At 50.5% G+C, this 21,342-nt stretch overlaps 1 protein-coding gene across 1 annotated transcript in view; it reads left to right on the plus strand.

Annotated features, from left to right (window-relative positions):
* LOC125756922 (uncharacterized) overlaps positions 1 to 21,342 on the plus strand; it is a 217,236-nt gene that overhangs the window by 9,516 nt on the left and 186,378 nt on the right. The gene's annotated exons all lie outside the window — the stretch shown is intronic.

Below are 21,342 nucleotides of genomic sequence, written 5' to 3' on the forward strand. Positions count from 1 at the left end.
GTCAGAACGGAGACTGCGGGGTATTACTAGTAGCCACTGGCGGCCGTCGGCGTTATAATTGCGTCGGTGAAGGAGGTCGTCGCGAATGGTGAAATGATGGGCTTGACGACGCAACGCGCGAGTGGATGGTGTTGCCGATGGATCAGTGAGCAAGTCTATCAGTGAAGCGATCCACTGATCCTTGCGCTGTTCGGTAGCGATGGTGTGAATGTCGATGGAAGAAACGGCAATGTGAGACATTGAGCTGTGGGTATTGTCGTCAGGCAAGGGGGAGCGCGAGAGTGCGTCGGCGTCAGCATGCTGGCGTCCGTTGCGGTACAGCACGCGGATGTCGTAGTCCTGTAGGCGAAGTGCCCAGCGGGCGAGGCGGCCTGATGGATCCTTCAAGGATGACAGCCAGCATAGTGCATGGTGGTCGGTGATGACATCAAATGGGCGACCATACAAATAAGGTCGGAACTTCGTAAGGGCCCAGATAATCGCCAGGCATTCTTTCTCGGTGACGGTGTAGTTGGTCTCGGCTTTAGTAAGCGTACGACTTGCATATGCAACGACATATTCCGGGAACCCAGGTTTGCGCTGCGCAAGGACAGCACCGAGGCCAACACCGCTGGCGTCCGTGTGTACCTCTGTAGCGGCCGTAGGGTCGTAGTGGCGTAGAATGGGAGGAGACGTCAACAAACGACGGAGCTTTGCGAAAGCGTCGTCGCACTCTGACGACCACGAATTGAGGGGCCCGTTACTTCCAAGGAGCTTCGTCAGCGGTGATATGATATAGTCGCGAAGTTTCAGATGAAGCGCCGAAAGTAGGAGCATAGTCCTACGAAACTGCGCAGTTCTTTGACGGACGTAGGTTTGGGGAACTCGGTCACGGCCCGAAGCTTGGCTGGATCGGGGAGAATACCGTCCTTGGACACGACGTAACCGAGTATTGTCAGCTGCCGTGCTGCAAATCGGCACTTCTTTAGATTCAGTTGCAGACCGGCCTCGCTCAAACGCGTCAAAACATGCCGCAGGCGTTGAAGATGCGTGGAGAAGTCCGGAGCGAAAACAACGATGTCGTCGAGGTAGCATAAGCATGTGTGCCATTTCAGGTTGCGCAGAACGGTATCCATCATGCGCTCAAAGGTGGCGGGCGCATTACACAGCCCAAACGGCATGACGTTGAATTCGTACAAGCCGTCGGGCGTGACAAAGGCGGTCTTCGGTCGAGCGTCATCAGCCATGGGTACTTGCCAGTACCCTGAGCGCAAATCGAGAGATGAAAAGAATTCTGCGCCTTGCAAGCTGTCAATTGCGTCGTCTATTCGCGGTAGTGGATACACGTCCTTGCGAGTGATCTTGTTAAGTCGTCGGTAGTCCACACAGAACCGCACAGAACCGTCCTTCTTCGCCACAAGAACGACAGGAGACGCCCAGGGGCTGTTAGAAGGTCGAATAACATCGCGGCGAAGCATCTCGTCGACTTGCTCGTTGATTACACGGCGTTCTGTGGGAGATACGCGATATGGACGTTGCCGCAGTGGCGGCTGGGTGCCAGTGTCGATGCGATGCGTAACGGCGGACGTGCGGCCGAGAGAAGTTTGAGCGACATCGAAAGAAGAGCGAAATTCTTCCAACGGGCCCAGAAGCTGGGAACGCTGGACTGGCGTAAGGTTGTCAGCAATGGAGGAACCAAATACATCAGCGGGTGATGAACCAGACGTGGAAACAGCACCGAGCGTACTGGAACTGTGGCAGTGCATTTCATCTGGTTCGTCCATAACTTCTGCGTCTTCGAGGGGTTCCACGCTACCGAGACATTCCCCTTGCACCAACGTGACACTGTACGGGAATGGATTGATAACAAAAATAGAGGTGCTGCCCTGAGTGACTTGCACGGTCGCGAAAGGCACCAGCAAGCCTTTCCTCGTGCAAACACGGTCAGATGGCGAGAGGAGTGCAACGGTGTCGGAAAGACTTGCGCAGTAGAGTGACACCGCCGTTGACGAGTTTGCAGGCACCTTGGTGTCGTCTTTGACATGTACCTTGCCCGCAGCCGATGGATTGTCTGCCGGCGTCCAATCAGGGGACGGTGAGAGCTCTATTTCGGCTGGTGCGCAATGAATGACGGCGTCGTGGAGGGAGAGAAAATCCCATCCTAGGATGACGTCGTGAGAGCAGGCTGGAATTATGATCAATTCGACGGTGTGCAGAGCATCCTGAATAATGACGCGGGCGGTGCACACCGCTGTAGGGTGAATACTTTGGGCGCTGGCTGTACGGAGGGAGAGACCGGAAAGTGGCGTCGTCACTTTTCGCAGTAATCGGCTAAGTTTGGCGTCCATGACGGATACGGCGGTTCCAGTGTCGATAAGGGCAGATGCGCGAACACCGTCGACAAACACGTCTATCACGTTCGATGGGCTTCGCTGAGGGCTTTCGATGGGCTTCGCTGACGTGAGACCGGACGTGGCCGCATGGGCGACAGTGAGCGACGTCGTGGAGACGGTGACCGGCGGGTAGATGTTGCGGCGCGGGACGTCGGTGACATAGGCGGCGCTTGGTCATAATAAGGTCGGCTTGATTGGCTGGGGAGGGCTGATGCGACCCGAGGCGGCTCCATGCGATTGCAGTAGCGTGCGACGTGACCGGCGCAACCGCACGCGAAACAGATGGGGCGGTTGTCGGAAGTGCGCCAGCGGTTCGCGGGTCCCATCCATGTCGCAGAACGGGACGGACGAGGCGGCTGCTGATATGAGGGCATTGTGGGCAGGAGTCGGGGCCTGGGGACGACGTCGACGTACGTAGGCGGCACAGCCGCGTCGAAGGCCTGGGGTCCGACGACGGCTTCGGCGTAAGTTCGCGGTGCAGCCACAGGAATCACTGGGGGCGGCCTGGCTACAGCTTGCGCGTAGCTTAGTGGCGCATGCACTGGAGGCGGTTTGTGGTATTCAGGAATGACCTCTGCGATTTCCTGCTGAATCGCTCGGCGGAGAGGAGGCAGGAGGGTAGTGGGCGGCTGGTCAACACGCTGCGGTGGAGCGAAAGCCAGTAGAGAGATCTGGCGGGCAATTTCCTCACGCACGAACGACTTGATTTCGGCGAGCAAGGTGGAGTGGTCGGAAATGGCCGACAAGCCCGCGAGATCAGCATCGCGTGATGGCGGTCGACGGGTCATCAAGCGCTGCCGGCGCAGCTCCTCGTAACTTTGGCACAGCGTGATGACCTCTGCCACTGTGCGAGGGTTTTTGGCCAGCAGCATGGTGAAGGCATAGTCGTCGATGCCTTTCATAACATTCCTGATTCTCTCAGATTCCGGCATGCTCGCGTCGGCTTTTTTGCACAAGTCAAGGATGTCTTCAATGTAGCTCGTGAACGATTCACCGGCCTGCTGTGCCCGTTCACGCAACCGCTGTTCAGCTTGCAGCTTACGGACGGCAGGGCGGCCAAACACGTCGACGATGGCGGTCTTGAAATCTGACCACGTCGGGAAATCGGATGCATGGTTGTTGTACCGCATGCCTGCCACACCCGCGAGGTAGAAAACCAAGTTGCTCAGCTTGCCTGCTTCGTCCCATTTATTTGGGACACTCACCCGTTCGTAAATCGTGAGCCAGTCCTCCACGTCGGTGCCATCCGCGCCGGTGAAGACAGGAGGGTCACGGATGCGGGGGACACCGGGACAAGCGGTCGGAGCAGGAGGCGGCGTTTGCTGAGCGGCGTCTTGCGGCATGGTAGATGGCACGGTACGGGATCGAAGCTCCAGGGGCATCGAATGGAGACCGAAGTTGTGGTGACGGTACAGCACTCTCCACCACTTTGTTAAGACGTTTATTGACGGCGAGATTGACGGCGACGATGCACAACGACAGAGCGCAGACTCGCAGACTCTCACGAGCACGAGCACGAGGGGCGCGCTCTCCGAGGATAGGCGAAGAGGGTGACCCACTAGGAGGCGCTTGAGAAGACGACCCATTAGAGCGTTCCAATGCTTCTCTACAGTAGTGTTAGTGATTGCGCACTAACTCAGCATGTTTGCACTTGTTGAATTTTTGTTGTAAATTTTGAGTGCGTGTTAGTGTTTTGGTTTGCCGTGGTGTGTGCGATAAAGTTTTGTTTGCAGTGCCACCACGGTGTCTCCCGAGTCTCTCTTCTCTCTCTCTCTCTCCCAACTCCACTCCACGTTGCAAGTGCTCCCGAGATACGTGACACACTTAGGCCACCAGCCGTGAGATCAAGCTCACAGTTTCAGGGTCTTTCGTGAAAGTGGCTTTATTGCGAACACTTTGGCGACGTCTTGTTTGTCGCTTTCAGAGCAAAATTGTTGAATATTTGGCACGAGAACTTCGTAAGCAACAATTCGCACAAATACTCTTGGTGCCCTGGCTTCGAACACATCAAAGCTTTGTGCTCGCGGAGGATATCGGTAGAAGAACTTCGACGAACTTCTTTAGTGCGTAGAAAACATCTAGAACGTGTCACATGAGCATGTGCGGCTCGCGGCCAGTGCAGTTTCTCACGAAAAAGTACGGCACGAGTATTTTGAACGAAACTGAAAGGCCGTTAACGATGAAACACAAGAGTGAGTTGGCCAGCACCGGCTCATTTGTTGTTTCTTTGGGGAAGTTCACACCATAGTCCACTTCGCCGATGAAGGCATCTTTCTGCTTGTGATAAAGTAGCCGTTGTTTGACACGCATTTAGTCTACAATTAAAGAGCACGCTCTCGCTAGCAACGAGGGATGAGAAGCGAGTTCTGCAGACAGCTTTTGCTTCACGAGTTCGGTCACTCCAACTTCTCCACGTGATGGGCCCATAAAGCGCTCGAGGGTACTTCGACAGGGAAGCCGAAGAATACCTGTGCTCCTTACGTGTTCGTATGCACGATCGTCAAGAAGTTACGCAAAACCAAAACCACAGCATGGCGCACTGTCAGCTCAGACCACGTTGGTTTCTTCTTCGCGAAATTCTGAACTTGTTCCACTAATATTGAAGCAGCCAGGTCTTTCTCCACAACTTGCAGGAATGCAGACACATAGCATTCTTCCTTGAGTTTTTGCGGTTCCTGTTTGTACTTGTCGACTGTGTTCTTGAGCTGCTCAATTCGCGCGTTCAAGTCTCGCTCCTTACGTCTCCACTTTCGATTGTCCATTGCCAAAACCGAGAATAATGACGACCCCTTCACAGCTCTGTCCACCTGCACGGTCGTAATGATGCAGCGCTCACATGCGCCGTTTTCCAGAGGTAGCGGCAGTTCGGTTGCGGAGAAATCCGTCAGTGATAAAGGCTGAGGCAGACGGTACGATTTTCCATGCGATGCGACGTCCGACACCGCGGTGGGGAAACCGGAATGGTGACCTTTCATGGCATTGGACAGGCACCATTCCCTCTCCCCCACTGCCGCTTCGGCCGTCGCATTGCATGGAAAATCGTACCATCTGACTCTTGAGAGGTGACGTCGACGGACGGCAAATCATTGAGAGGAAGCGAAGGAGACTCCTGTTGGCTCTCAACTGCTCTTCATTTCGGCGGTGGTGTGTTCACTGGCGCAGCTGCCTCACGTTTTCTCACAGACTCGTCGCTTCTCTATTTTTCGGAGGCTGCAGGTACGCAGGATACTCTTCAAAAATGCTGGGAACAGCGTCTTTCTTGAGTTTGCGAATTTTGCAGCCCTCCTTGAAGTCGGAGGAACCGAAGTGTCGGCTGCATACAGTCGAGTAACGCGACGTCGTATCTGGTGTCCAGTCGTCCCGAGAAATGACATTTAGCCATTTCGCTCGCAGTTCTGGATCGCTTGGTATCTCGTGGAACGATATGCCCGGCATCCGTTGTTTGCTCGAAGACTTGCAGCGTGGTACACAGCGGTACGGCACCTTGTCGGGCGCAGGGCACCCCAACTGATTCCACACTGCAGACAGAAAACCAGATTAATATGTCGAAAGTAATGCAGCATGAAATATGCACCGTAAGTCACGGTTTTTAGAGTAGTAAACAATATAGGTTGTGACGGCGCTAGCAACTCGCATGTGGTTCCATAAAATTGAGTAAACAAACGGTCACTTCATTCAGTGACACTGAACCTTAATGCTCAGAACCCTGTTTCAACAATAAACGTTCATGTAATTAAATTATTGTACAGTGCTCAAGTAATTAAAAGCGACAATTTAAGGCTATGTACGTATTAAACATACTTCCGCTTCCAGCGTTCTGAATTGGTGCTGCGATGGTGTAGCGCTGCCTCTTACACTTACATCAGAGCCCACGTTAACATTAGCGGTCAGATTTGCAGCGATATAACGTTCTTATCACGTGGAATTGCACATACCATTTGTTGTTTTTGAATGTTTACAAGACGCGTTTTATTCCGCGAGCACTGCACACACTGATTGCGAGTTCTCTCATGCTTCCCTGATAGTTAAAAAAAACATAAATAAAACCGTTGCTTCTGCAAGACACACAAGCTTACCTGCGGCCAAGACGACGGACACGGGACAACTTTTGCTTGTAGAGCCACTTTAATAAGTACTTCGAGGTGCCTCAACATGTTGCAGCGTAGCGAACTATGTTTGGTATACTCCGCAGCATGTACAGGGAAGTATGGGGTGCGAGCGCCCCTTACGGAGAAGGCAGGCGTAAATCGAGGAGGAAGGGGGAGGGCAGCGGATGCCCTCCGCTATTCTAGCCACTGTACCTCCGCCGCTCCACTGCGCGGGCATGAAAAAATATAGGAGGCCATGGTACAGCGTGTCAGACGCCAAAAAACGCCAGGCCTGCGCTGAAAGCGCAGCACAGTCACAGCGAAAGCTGGAAGAGCGGCGTTTCTAGAGCCCGTTAAGCTCTCTTGGGGCTACAATACAAGTACACTAGAAAGGTACCCGCTACGCCATAAATCACAATTTTTGTGAAGTTGGGAGGCACCTACTAAGCCATTATTAGTCATTCTGCGGAGAAGCGAGGCACCAGCTACACGTCTGTAAGGCATTATGTGCACTTTGTTGACGCGACGACTGATGACGAAGAATTATGGCTCAGCCCTTTGTAATGGGTCGCAATCTTTAAACGGCCCACCAGTTATGTAATTTGCATTGGGTGACGCCTGGTTGCTATTTCCCTCTCCCGTCATGCTGTATAACATACGTTGACGTGGGAGAGAAACGGGGGGGGGGGGGCGAAGAACTTTGCTCAGACCCCGAGGAAATGGATCACGCGCTTATGGTCTTCCTTGGCAACCAATACAAGTGCACTTGCGAGGAACCCACTACGCTATAAATCATTGTAATTTTACTGAGACCCCGAGGAAGTGGATCATGCGCTTATGGGCTTCCTTGGCAACCAATACAAGTGCACTTGCGGAGAACCCACTATGCTATAAATCATTGTAATTTTTGAGAAGTAGGGCAGCAGGCACTGTGCCATTTTTCGTCATTCTACGGAGAGCGTTGGTACCTGCTAAACCCATGTGTGGTGGTTCTTGGGCCCTCAGATGCAGGAAAACCAAGGCACGAACAAGAAACACATTTATCGACTTGACACTCACACAATTACACACACACAATTACACACGCTTTGTCTCACTGAACAATACAAATATCCTTTAAGTCCTAAATCTCAGAGTTATTAACCTACAGGCGAGAGGATCGGCGCGTCCTGACGTCTAGGGCCGTCGAGCGTCACTCACAGTACCGCAGTCAGGTAGCGATGATGCCAGCACGAGGCGGAGAGGTGAGTGATGCAGTCGTGCGAAGGTGCACGAACATACGACGGACGACCTGCTCGTCGCGGTACTCACAGGCCCACGCTGACGACGGCCGACTCGGACGTGGCACCACGGCCACGATCTCAGCTCCGGAAAAGGGTCCACTTGGACGTGGCGCCGAGGCCACAATCTCGGCTCCGGAACGGGGTCAGCTCGGGTTGCGCCGGAACCGCCTGGACGTGGCACCGAGGCCACGATCTCGGCTCCTGGTCCGCACGCTCGTTCACCACAGGAACAGCTGCTAGGCCCGGCCCGTAACGCTTCCTCGTTCCCGGGACGCTCGTTCCTGGCCACGTTCTTCCAGCCTGGCGACGTTCTCCAGCTCTCGAGCTTCGCGAGCGTCTCGCTCGCGCACACCGTCGTCTTCTTTAGTTCCGTTTTCTCCTTCGGTTGTGGGTTACAGTCTCTTACTACACTTCCCCCCACTTTCAGTACGTTGTTCCACGGATAACGTTAGTATGAACGCGAACAACGGAACACAGCAATGGCAATGCAATCACCAAGCATATGCAAATAGTGCCAAGATTGCAAGTCTTCTGTCGTTACACAACACTGTTACTCACTGTTCGGCACACTCTGACACAGAAGATAAAACGCGCTAATCGCACGTTTGATACGGCCGGTGGTGGCATATACGGTTTGATACACCTGCATACCGCGTACACGTCACAACGAGGCGCGCACACACTGCCGGCTCTGGTGAATAAACACGCGCCGACACACAGCACACACAACGCACGATTCACACCGTGGAAGTCTAGTTGTCGTGCTGTCTTCACCCGGTCCTCTTTGCGCAGCGACGACACCACACCATGCTCGCGGTAGTCGTCGTCACCGGTAGTCGTTGTCAGTAAGTATTGTTGTCACGTCGCTTGTACATCTTAGTCTTGTGACGTTGAAAGTGACTCTGGGAACGTGGTAGTTGCAGCGGCGGCTGAGGCGATGATGGCGACTGATGCATCTGTGCACTGAGACTGTCCGTGCCATCGCTGCGGAGCGTATCATAGCCCGGACGAGATTGGTTGAGGCGGTCGGTATTGCGTTCCTCGAAGTAGGAGCGTTGCTTGGGTCGACGACGTTGTGGTACCCTGGGCGTCGTGTCCAGAGGCAACAATGTCTCATCTTGTGAGTTAGCTGTACCGTGGTAACGCGTCGCATCCGGTCGCGAATTCGGCCATGGCGAGGTCGATAGCTGCGACGATCCAGATGGACGTGCCGTTGCTTGCCATCTCTTCGCGCATGCCGTCTGGGTACCGCTGGTTGCTGCAGATGGACTGCTGTCACTGTGTTCGGGCCTAGGTGCACGTAGTCGGTTCGCGACGCGACTTACGGTGACCTGGTCATGTCGCCTACTACGCCGAGTTGTAGGGGTTTTAGGCGTCTTTTCCTCGATGTCTGCGCTGCTACTGGGATTAGTAGTCTGGGTTGCCATCACTCTCGAGGTGTCCAATGGCACGGCTCCCTTGATGTTTCCCAGGACAACATCATAAAGTGAGTCTCGCAGGCAGTGAGCACGAACTTCTCCCTTAAAAATTGGTGTATCCAGGAAGACCACAGCTTCTGGTAGGTTACGCACTGTGCGGTCAAGGAACAGTACCGGCCGATACGTACCGGTCAACCTTTCCTTTGGCACTAATGCCTGTCGCACTACGACCGTATCGCAGCCAGTATCGCGCAGTACGGTAACTGGGCGTTGATCCATAAACCCTTTCACAATGGGCACGTTCTCAATGTTCTCAAGTACAACACTTCGGCTGACTGCAGTGTTGACAACAGGAACCTTTTCACCATCTCTCAGAATGACGTATTCCGCATTCCTTGCTGCTTTTTCCTCGTTTCTTTCACCTGATACCATGCACGATGCTTCACATCTGTCCCCTCTGCCGGCGGAATACTTGCCGCTATTGTGACCATGGACTGGGGAACATGCTTTCGTGCGCGACCAGCATTCAGCCGCTCTGTGCCCTTTCTTATCGCACAGAAAGCAACGGTCGTCCGCCCGAAGCGTCTTCCTTGCGAGCTCCGTCCTTAGAGATGTGGGCGGACCCGTTTCTCCACATGCGCGTTCCTTGCCCAGATTCACCAGTGACTGAGCATCCATAAAGTTGTCTGAAGTCTGCGCTATCTCCTGCAACGTTCGGCAGTTCCTCTCCTTTAGAAACACTCTCAGAGCCGGAAGACAACTCTCCATGAATTGCTCGGCGATAATCAGGTCTCTAAGGCCATTAGAGGTCTGGTCGGATTTTGATAGCTCCAAGCAATGGTCAAAATACCCAGCAAGCCGAGAAGCATACTGCAGGCCGGACTCATTGTCTTCGGGTTTCGCTTTGCGAAATTTTTCCCGATAGCCCTCTGCAGTGTACCGAAACCGCTGCAGTAGCGCCGCTTTTAGCTGGTCATAGTTTAACGCAGCTGTTGGATCTAATCGGCCTATCACAGTTAGGGCTTCTCCAGTCATGCACAGACTCAGTGAAAGAGCCCATTTCTCACGGGGCCACCCTTGGCACGTCGCGACACGCTCGAACCGCTGTAGGTACGCGTCGAGATCGTCCCGCGTTTCGTCAAAGGGCGGTATCAGTTTATGCGGGCTATATACTTCCGGTGCACGTGTAGTGCTCGTGGTGACGCTCGAGGTAGCTCCCCCTGGTTCATTAGAATCAGCTGACTGTCGTCCCGCGCTTTCCTGAAGTTTAAGCTTCAGCTCCAAAATCTTGAGCTCTTGTTCCTGAAGTTGTCGCTGTCGTTCGGCGCTTTCCTTCGCTTCTTCTCTTTCCCGTGCGCGTTCATCGCGAGCTAGGGCGCACTCTTTCTCTACCCATTCTCTAAGCTCAGCCTTCTCAAGCCCTAGTTCTCGGCCAAGTGCAAAAAATCTTTCCCTGTCCATGGCTCAGCCCCGCATCTGAGTAATGGCTGTAATATTAATGTGCCATCCTGGCAGGCTCGCCAAATGTGGTGGTTCTTGGGCCCTCAGATGCAGGAAAACCAAGGCACGAACAAGAAACACATTTATCGACTTGACACTCACACAATTACACACACACAATTACACACGCTTTGTCTCACTGAACAATACAAATATCCTTTAAGTCCTAAATCTCAGAGTTATTAACCTACACGCGAGAGGATCGGCGCGTCCTGACGTCTAGGGCCGTCGAGCGTCACTCACAGTACCGCAGTCAGGTAGCGATGATGCCAGCACGAGGCGGAGAGGTGAGTGATGCAGTCGTGCGAAGGTGCACGAACATACGACGGACGACCTGCTCGTCGCGGTACTCACAGGCCCACGCTGACGACGACCGACTCGGACGTGGCACCACGGCCACGATCTCAGCTCCGGAAAAGGGTCCACTTGGACGTGGCGCCGAGGCCACAATCTCGGCTCCGGAACGGGGTCAGCTCGGGTTGCGCCGGAACCGCCTGGACGTGGCACCGAGGCCACGATCTCGGCTCCTGGTCCGCACGCTCGTTCACCACAGGAACAGCTGCTAGGCCCGGCCCGTAACGCTTCCTCGTTCCCGGGACGCTCGTTCCTGGCCACGTTCTTCCAGCCTGGCGACGTTCTCCAGCTCTCGAGCTTCGCGAGCGTCTCGCTCGCGCACACCGTCGTCTTCTTTAGTTCCGTTTTCTCCTTCGGTTGTGGGTTACAGTCTCTTACTACACCATGTAAGGCATTATGCGCACTTTGTTGATGCTGTGCCTGATGACGATGAAGAATTATGGCAGAGTCCTTTGTAATGGGTTGGAAGCATTCAACAACCTACTCGTTGCGCAATTCGCATTGTGTGACGCCTGGTTACAGAATTCGCGTTGTGCGACGCTTGGTGCTTATTTTACTCTTCTACTACGCTATATTGCATATGCTAATGTGGTTCCTTCCCGACATGAAGCCTGTATAGGACCTTTTTGCAAAGCAGTTTCAAGCACCGGCATCGCTCAGAGGTTGAATACTGGGCTCCCACGCAGAGGGCCCAGGTTCGAACCTCGTTCCATCCTGGAATTTTTTTCTTATTTCGTTTTTTTTTCTTATTTCGAGCGATACTGGTTACGGACACCGGCGGCGGCGGCGGCAGCGGCGGCGGCAGCGGCGGCGGCGGCGGCGGCGGCGGCGGCGGCGGCGGACAACTACGGCGCCAAAAACGGCCGGTGAAATGATCTCATAACAGCTTTCGCTGTAAAAGAAAAGTTCACGTGTGTTCGGAGTTGACACAATAAGTAAGGAGCAACAGAGGGCAGGGTTCCGTTTGGTGTCGCAGAAATCTGTTGCCAGACTCGGGGGTCAGTGTTGCCAGACTGCTGCCAAATGTGGCAGATAAATTTGCCCCTACAGTTCTGCTTTCCCGTAAAGTTTCGGCGTCATCCGCTGTGCATTCCGAAAGAGCCTGTGCGACATTGGCCACTTTAATGAGCGGAATGAACGAACCCCGCGTGTTGCAGAAGTCGGGACGCATTCTTTCGCTGTGTGCACTGTACAGTTAAGATGTTGGACTCGATTGTGTCGCAGAAGTAGGGAATCCACGCGCAAGGCAAACTGAATGTTGCTGAAGTCCGACACGTGTGTGCCGTGTTGCAATACATCGGACTCGTGTCACTGAAGTACGGAATATCTCCGTAGCTGTGTGTGCCGTGTAGCTGTGCTTACCCGCCGTAGCTGTGCGTACCCGCCGAGCCCGGTGATGTTTCAATAGAAGCAGTCACACAGGCAGCAAGGAGCAGATGATCGATGATGGCGGATAGCATATGCATAGTGAAAAGCAGCGGGTTTGTAAGTGATGGAATGAAGCAGTCACCCAGCCCACCTTCAAAACAAAAAAAGAATACTTGACTCAATGCAGTCGTGAAGCCTTACTGACTAGCTTGTTTTTCTGTGTTAACCACGCAGTAACATTGTGGTGTGTTAGCACAGCTAGGCTTTGTATGGGGGGGGGGACATATACAGGATGGCAGAGCTTTTTGTCATTTTGTCACGTTTCTTTCACGGATTCTTTCAAGAATATTGACAAAGGTTGACATTAGAGCTTTTATATCTCTTTGTCTTTGCACTAAAGGAACATTTAAAGATCAACTACTAATGAAATTAATGCAGTGATACATTTGTCAAATATTGTTTGCAATGGTACAAAATTAAAGCAACATTTACATTTGTTTTAAAATACATTGAACATTTACATGCTAATATGAGAGCAATTTGCCAATGAAATTTCAGAAAAAGCCCTTGAGGTAATGCATTTGTTCATTTGATGCATTAAGCACATTACGACCGTTGAGTAATGCAGAGCCGAAGCAGCGAGCCTTGATACCAACAAATTAAACACTAGAACGGCTAGTGGTCGAGGCGATCTGGTAACATTTGTCTGTTTTCTACTGTGTGTATGGTCAGTCACCTGGGGAACTATTGTGTCCATTGTTTTGAGGTGCTGTTGTGTGGGTTCCAGGCGGAGGGGTGGAGGTGGCTGTCATCAGAGCTGGGCGAAGATACTTTGCAAATATATCGAGATACTATACAAGATACCGAGATGATAAGTACCATTTGTATCTTAAGATACTGTTCAGTCTCTTGCAGTCTGCAGTTTACTTGCTAATGTTTGCTCCGATACTCATAGTTTCTTTTTGTGCTGAAGACAAGAGCGGAGACAGAGGGACAATGACAACGGATTTTGCTTATTGGCTTCATTTTTCTGTTCGAACTATAGTCTTTAGCACTAGGAGAAAGTATGAAAGAATGTATGAACAGCCACCAGGCAGGTATCACCTTCTTGAACTTCTCTTCCAAAGAATATTCAAAATTAAGGAGTCCTACGTAGGACTCCTTAATTTTGAATATACGTTACTAATATGCAAGACTTTTTCTCAGTGTCCCAACAGCATATATGTATCGTATATTCTTTCTGCAACAGTCTATGGTGTAGGGAGGGCTTCATAAGATCATCGCAGGTACATTGCGCAATCAGCAGTTTTCCCTTGCTTTGTTTACAAACAGTACAGTAAAGCACCCTTATTGGAATCTGGTCATAAATTGTTTGTTTTTTACTAATTTAGCATTCGCCGATAGTTTCTTGTCTGTGTAATCTATAATAGGTTGCACATGTCGTGTTAAATGAAAATTTTTATAAGCCAATTATAAAGCGCACTAGTTACTTTTTATTTTCCACATTGTTCACCGACACACTGCGCCAGTGCAGTGTGTCCGTAAACGACGCAGAATGTCTCAAAAGCGGCAATTTTAACCATCGATAGCCCGCTAGCGATGGTTTGAATTGCCGCTTTCGCCATTCTCAGACACAACTGCGCCATCCGTCGTGAAGGAGAAGAACTGTAGTTTTCTTCTTTATGTAGTTTGTTTTTTTCCCATGTGGCCTTGATTTTTGAACGCACTCTGAAGTGGCGCAATTGTGTAAAGTGAAAGCGAACTTGGCCGTGCTTCGAAAGATCGCAGGTATTGGCATTCTGGTGTGTTTTTGGCTGATTTTATTGACTTAATGAGCAGCAGCGAGTCTGCGGATGCTGCTTTTTGGTCAGACTTTGATTCTGAGAGCAACAACGATGCAAACCAGCCCGGAGCATCAGTCAGCTTCGCTTTCTGCTTCGGGCAAATGCGAACTGCATTTCAGCCTGCCAGGATGTAAACTTATAGAAACCGTAAGAAATGCATGTGCGACTAGAAAACCAAGCAGAGAACTAGAGTTTAATGCAAGACATGCGACGGTACGCCATGCTTTACATTGAGAAACTGCTTTGCCGCACGACACGTCCAATTGTAATGCTTACAGTAAGATTTGTGTTGGGGAAGTCCTGTTCACTGACAATGTTTCCATTTTTCAGAGATGATGCCTATTAGACAACAGTACATTATGTATACAGTAAAAGCTCGTTAGTTCGACTCCCGTTGATTCGGAAATTCGGATAATTCGGACGGCTCTATTGGTCCCGGCCAAAGTGCATGTTAATCTATGGGACCAAACCTTCGTTAATTCGTCAAAATTGGGCTCCGCACCGCTTAATTCGGACAAATGCTGACGGCTGCCGCTACACAAAAGTGTGGAAAAGCAGCGCTGGCACCACTGGAGCGAAACCGAAACCTGAGTGACATCGCCATTGTCATCAACTAGTGGGGGCGATCGCAGCGTCACCGAACGTGGGCGTCTTCTTTCTTTGCTCCACCTGGCTCCACTGCACCTCCAAGGCTCACTGGCTGCCCTCTCACGTCGGCATAGCTAGCAACGAGGAGGCGGACAGACTGGCCAAGGCAGCACACCAGCCAGGCATCCCCATCACCCAGGCCGTGGCGACCGGGGACTACTCGCTGGCCCGCCTCAAGAAGCTCCTCGTCACAGTCCACCCGGACCGGAGGGTGGCCAACGGGCGGGGACCAAAGCTTCTCCCAGAGACGGGCCTCATCATGAGGGAACGAGCCTCCCTGTTGCGACTGCGGACCGGCTGTGTGTGGACCGCGGCCCGCCGTTACCTGAAGGGTCGCTGCGCCTCCCCAGCCTCCAGCCGCTGCGGCAACCCCCGAGACCCTCGAGCACCTCCTCTGTACCTGCCCCAGATTGGCAAAGGAACGTTCGACAGTCACCACAGCCTACCGGAGACAGGGCCTTCCTGCCACCACCCTGGAGCACCTCCTCTTCCCATCCCGTCCCCATCTACCAGCGCTCCGGAGCCTGGCGGATTTCCTCGAGGAGACGGGTATCGCGGCCTACTACTGAGACTGGGGCCCTTGCCACCCCTATCCTTGCTGCCGGCCTGCTGCTGTTCGTACTGATGACCTCTGCGCCATCACACCTCTAACCTTCTCTCTCCTATCCACTGTCATCCCATCTCCCTATCCCGCAGGCGCTGCGCCGTGCTCCCGACCGGGCTGCAGAAATTAGGCGCCTTTTCCTCTTCAAACCACTACCACCACCACCAACGCCATTTTCCCTTGTGTTGTGTCGGCAGCGTCTCTTCCTGCGGAGTTCTCTTTTTTTCCCCGTTGTGGCCGTGTTTACATGTGAGGCCCGAGCATGCGGCAGTAACTGACGATGGCATCAACGAGGTGTAAGCCGAGTCCACCGACGATGACTGCCCGACCATCGATGCTGTCCTTCCCACAGATATGTCCTTCCTACAGATTGTGTCGCCACGACTGGTCTCCTGCCCGATCAAGAAATTATTAATGATGTCGCGACCTCATCGCACCTCACGGGAAGTCTCGGAGGCGCTTTTGATATTAGAGGACGTTTGCCTGAGCACTTCCGACAGTTTGCGTGCTGTTGGCCATTTGGAAGAGTTAAGAAAAATTGTAATGTCAGCCGGAATCTGCGCGAAAACGCAGACGACCATTACAAAATGCTTCAGCAAATAAAGGTATGCTCCTCCAACTTGATTTTAATGTTGTTTTTCCTGTTCGTTCGTTAATTCGGACATTTTTTCCGGTCCCGTGAAATCCGAGTTAACGAGCTTTTACTGTATCTCATAATTTCTGTTATATTTTTCTCTTAGTAGATAGAAGCGTGTCTTTACAAACTCTGTTCAGTTTTGTCCCGTGATCTTGAATTTGGCAATTCATATCGCTCGCATAACATAAATCTCATTAATGAAACTTGCATACGTGAAAAGTTCATTCATTCTGCCTTTCGTTACATAAAATAGTAGGCGCAGTAGTTCCTTCAGCAAAACGGTCTAGTGCAACCTACAAAAAACACCTGTTTTCCCCGCATTACAGAAAGCAGTTTTAGGTATGTACATTTGGGCTAATTGGTTTTGCATAACAGGTGAACCACTATGAAATTTTGAGAGCTGATAAATAGAGAAATGATGGATAAAGAAACAGCACCCCAGTGCACGTTATTTCACTGCACGTTCCTTGTCAAAATTGTGTGGTCCGCCATTTGTGGTGAGAGGTCAAAGTTTACAACGGAGTATTGTGCAGTGCACTGATGCTTCTTTACTTTGCATCCCCATGCAAAGAAACGAGTTTTATTTATTGATTTATTTAGAGGGAAGGGCTTATAATAGGCAAACATGTAACAGCAGGTAATGCTTTTACCATACATGATGACCCAACTATCTTTTGCCAGTTGTCCAATATTATAGCCGCTCTTGCCTGTACGGCAGGAATTTCCAGACAGTACAATGAAGAACGGTGTGGGAGACACTGAAAACGATCCTTATGTGGCATTGGACTCATTCTCATGAGAGTGTCTCTGAGAAGACAGAAAAACTTGAGCAACTTTTCAGGATAATTGCCGGAATGACACCAAACAGCAAAAATCAGTGGAGTGTGTAAAGAGGCAAATGTATATTTAGAGGAATTACCTCTAAACACGGATGTTGTGTTCGTAGTATTTTCTTGGAAACAGTTCTTTTATGACACAGCCTTTGAGCAACCGCCCAAAATTGCCAGGGTGGTTGACAGGAGAGGAAATGCCACAACCCGCAGATGTGACTGCATAAGGAAGTTTGTTGTCGCTACAGATATGAGTGAGAGACAACACACCGGATAGCCGCCATTAAGGGGAAGCCACTGAAAGCTCAAATTGAAAACGACATGTTTTATGAGGATTCAAAGCGCCAAGCTGTACTGCATGCTCGAACCTATTCAAGGGTGTTCGCAAGTGTTGTCAAAGTACAAAATTAGCCAATGATGACTAGTTGTCTGTCGAGTCTGTAAATGGCATAGAAAATATTCACCATGTTTTTCATCATGCCAAACAGTCCATGCAGAGGTAAATAATAACGTAATTACCCTGTGTAAGGCACTGAGGTCCAAAAAAAAGTGAAAGAAAACAGAGAACCCTGCAAGTAGGAAATTATGTTGCCGGAGACGGCTGGACTCTTGAAGCTAATGCATGAATTCTTGAGTAAAAGCTGTCGTTATATATATAGTTTTTCCTTCATCACGTGACTTAAAACAGCAGGCTGGTGCTAAGAAAGTCGTGGGCAGTGGCAACTGGTTCAATAAAACATTGCTTTCTTCTTTAGTGCCTACTTTTGCATTGAATAGTATTACAGTGCATGAGAGCGGGTATTTAGCAGTAAATGGAAGCATTGTAGAAATGTAGCATCTAGGTATTCAAATTTGCAGCTGCACGTGTTCAAGATAAGACATCATCATGTCTCCACTGTGCAATATATTTTACATGAACCTGTTCGCTAAATCAGCGATGCATTAAATGAGAAGTGTTAAGAATGTATTTCTTGAAGCATGAATAGTGAGAAGGAGAGATGTCAGCCTGTAACAGCCTGCTCTGAGCACTGGCTGGTTAGATATTGCTAAATTTTTTACATTCCACATTGCAAGTATAATAATTATTAAATTTGTAGAATTACTAGTAGAATTTCTCCACAGCATCTGCCTAAATTGTTCATGTTTTCTAATTAGAAAAACTTAGCCTTAATGTGTGATCTTCTCCATTAATCTTAAATCACATTAAATCACTATATAGCTTTAGCCGCTTCTGCCAAAGATGAATCTTGTGTCTTAAAATACACGATACTTCATGCAGTGTATTGGAAATACAGATACTGATACTCCCCTCCTGAAGGTGTCATGATACAGATACAAGCTAGCCAAAGAGTATCTAGGGTAGTATCTAAGATCAGCAATCAGTCAAATGAAAAAAAGGGGGGAGGGAGCTGGGGGGCTTCGCGTCGAAAGTGTAGAAGGGGAGGTCGTTATTTCAGTTTTCCTGAATCATGGTTGACAAAAGAAGCACCTCCTGACAGTGAAAATTTCACGGTGATAAGAATGGTTAAAAGTTCCTAGAAAAAAGGCTCAAGTCTCACTGAATTTCATTGTGATGGATTCGAGAGCCCCCTTTAAAACGTTTATACCTATTGGCTGGAGTGTATTAAACTTGTGAATAAGGCATGACTCCTTATATTTTATGTCTCTCAGGGACTGGAAGTTTGACTGAAGTATGTAAAGCTTCAGATCATCGAAGTTTGACCTGTCACATTAAAATGCTGTGCCACTGCTTTCGGTAATTTCTTCACCGTGTCCGCTCGATGCCTGTTCAATCTCATAATAACAGGCTGTCCTGTTTCACCAATGTACTGTTTGTGACAGTGTGAACATTTGAGCATGTAGATAACGTTTGAACTAGTACAGGTAAAACTAGATTTTATATGATGGATGTAATCCCTTCTGGTGCTTTAAGCTGTAATGTTATTTTGAAGGTGTTTGCAAATCTTACACTTTGGATGAGAACAAAGTATTACGTGGGTAATAGAGTGAGGGTTTATTTTTGCATGCACTAACAGGTCCTTAAAGTTTCTGTTACTGCGATACACGACCCTAGGTTCTTTGGGAAATGCTTTTCTAAGGCGCTCGTTGCTAACAGTATTGAATGATACTTGTGGAGGATATCACTGAGTGTTTGAGATTGCATTTGCGCATTTCCTGATAAGTGCTATAGCGGCTAATTGGGCTTTAGGGTCTTCTAGCTAGGGCTGATTTTCTACCTAATTTACACGCTTTCTTGTAGGCCTTGTTTGGAGCATCGTGCAGCTAATTTTTTTCAAGTAATGTTTCCATAGTCACCGTCGTCGCTACAGATCCTTCTTGTATGCCTCGCCTGACCGACAAATATACCCTGCCTGTGACGACTTGTATAATCGAGGTATTGTTGGCTATCTGTTGGTCTTCTATAGAGCGTTGTCTTAAATTTTCCTTTTTGAATAGACATTGTCCTGTCTAGGAAGTTTATTTCACTGGAAGAAATGTGCACTTTTGTCACAACCCCTTTAATGAGAAGCAATCACCTGGCAGATTCCAAGGGCAGACATATCGGCCCGCCAAAATGCACCACGATAGCAAGGAGAATTTAAGGGTAACTCCTTTTAGCATACCAGCGAATGCCGGTCGTGGCCCAAAGACCGAGTCAGAGCCAAGAGTTGATAACGCAAACAAAATATATTCTCAGTTAAGGCAGTACAAACATCACACATACATGCACACTTGACTGGTTCAATCACAACTCACATGAGTTTAACAAACAATGGGGAGCAGTTAATCACTTGAGCTCAAATCCGAACACTCGAGAATATTCTAGAAAAATTATAGTCCTCTCATAATCACGAGTCCCTCCACGTAGACTGTAGCACTGACGAGTCGTTCTCTTCAGCTGTCGGTGGTCACATCTCCTCTCGCCGACACTGTCGTCAAAACGCTTCTTGACTGCTCCCATGGCGTCTCAGCACTTCTTCCAAGACCGACTGACGGCACTGCATCATAATACAGCACGTCTTCTCTGGCCTACCGAACCACACTCCCACTTGTACAGCATAACTTCTTCCTTCACTGACCTCTCTGTCAGTTCGCTACGCTTTGACGTGACTAACAGCACAGCTGGGGAAAGGGCGAGAAAGTTCCCGGATGTTCGTCTCGCTGCGCTGGATGCGTCGGTGGTAGCCGTGTTGACCTCTCGATCTTGCGTGGGAGCTAGGCTGTCGCGGTGGCGTGTTCTTCGGAGGGGATAAGGTGGCGCACCTTCGGTGCCTTTTGATAGTTGTTTTTAGATGCGAAGCATCTCTTGCACGGGGGTATGTCCCGCGGCCTTGGCCTGGGCGTCCGCGCTCACACTACGCATGCGCAACTCTCTTCCTTCCCTCTCTCCAACAGCTGCGTGTTACTCTCTCCACTTCTCTCCCAGCACCAGCTTGCGCTTCTCCTGCGTTCTCGCTTCTGCTCTCGCGGCGCATGCGCTTCTCTCCTCCTCTAGTCTCCCCTCCTTCAGCGCTTGCTTCGGTTGACTCCTCTGAAATGCGGGCTCGACATGCCGAAATTCTCTCCTGCGCACCGCCGCATGCGCGTCCCCTCCCCCTCTCCTCTCCTACGCTACCCCCCTCTCATGCGCCTGTCGACCGCGTTCCCTGCTCGCCCTGTGAGAATTAACGGCCAGGCTAGAGGGAAGACACGACGCGCGTAGTGTTCCTCTTCGCGTTCCACGACGCGTGGTCGGTAGCATGCCCGAGGTCGGTAGCATGCCCAACGAACGCCAACGGAACGCGATCGAGCAAGTGCTCCGTCTTCGCATTGCCTCATGGTCCGCTTTAGCGGGAGATAGTGTAATTTTTTTTTTATGCGCGTGCTTTGTTGACGCTACCCGTCGGTGCTGTGATTTCTTGCTGTCATTTGAAGGTGGCGGCGCGTGCTTGGTGAAGTGCTCGTTTGTGACAAGGTAAATTTAATATAGGGTGAAAGCTGTTAAAAGGTCAATGAATGTGTGTAGTGCACTTATGCCATGTTTCCATATAATGAATATGTCGTCTGCGTAGCAGAGATAGGTTCAAGGCTTTAGCGGAGGTGATTTCAAAAGCTGTGATTCTAATTGTTCCATAGAAATGTTGGCGTACGTTGGTGCAGAAGGAGTTTCCATACTTGTGCCAAACATTTATAGGTAGTAGGACGAGTCAAGTTCGAAATAATTGAGCTGTCAAGACGTTTATTAACGGGAACTCAGGGACGGCGCACGGCAGCGACAGTCAAAGCGGGGCCGACTCTCTGCACGAGGGGCGTGCTCTCAGAGAAGAGAACGACCCACTGGAAGGCGCTCGAGAGGACGACCCATTACTCAGTAGGAACACTTCGCTACAATTACCCCGGCGACGAAAAGGGAGCC

This window comes from Rhipicephalus sanguineus, chromosome 1 (assembly GCF_013339695.2).
Source record: "Rhipicephalus sanguineus isolate Rsan-2018 chromosome 1, BIME_Rsan_1.4, whole genome shotgun sequence".
Lineage (NCBI taxonomy): Eukaryota > Metazoa > Arthropoda > Arachnida > Ixodida > Ixodidae > Rhipicephalus > Rhipicephalus sanguineus.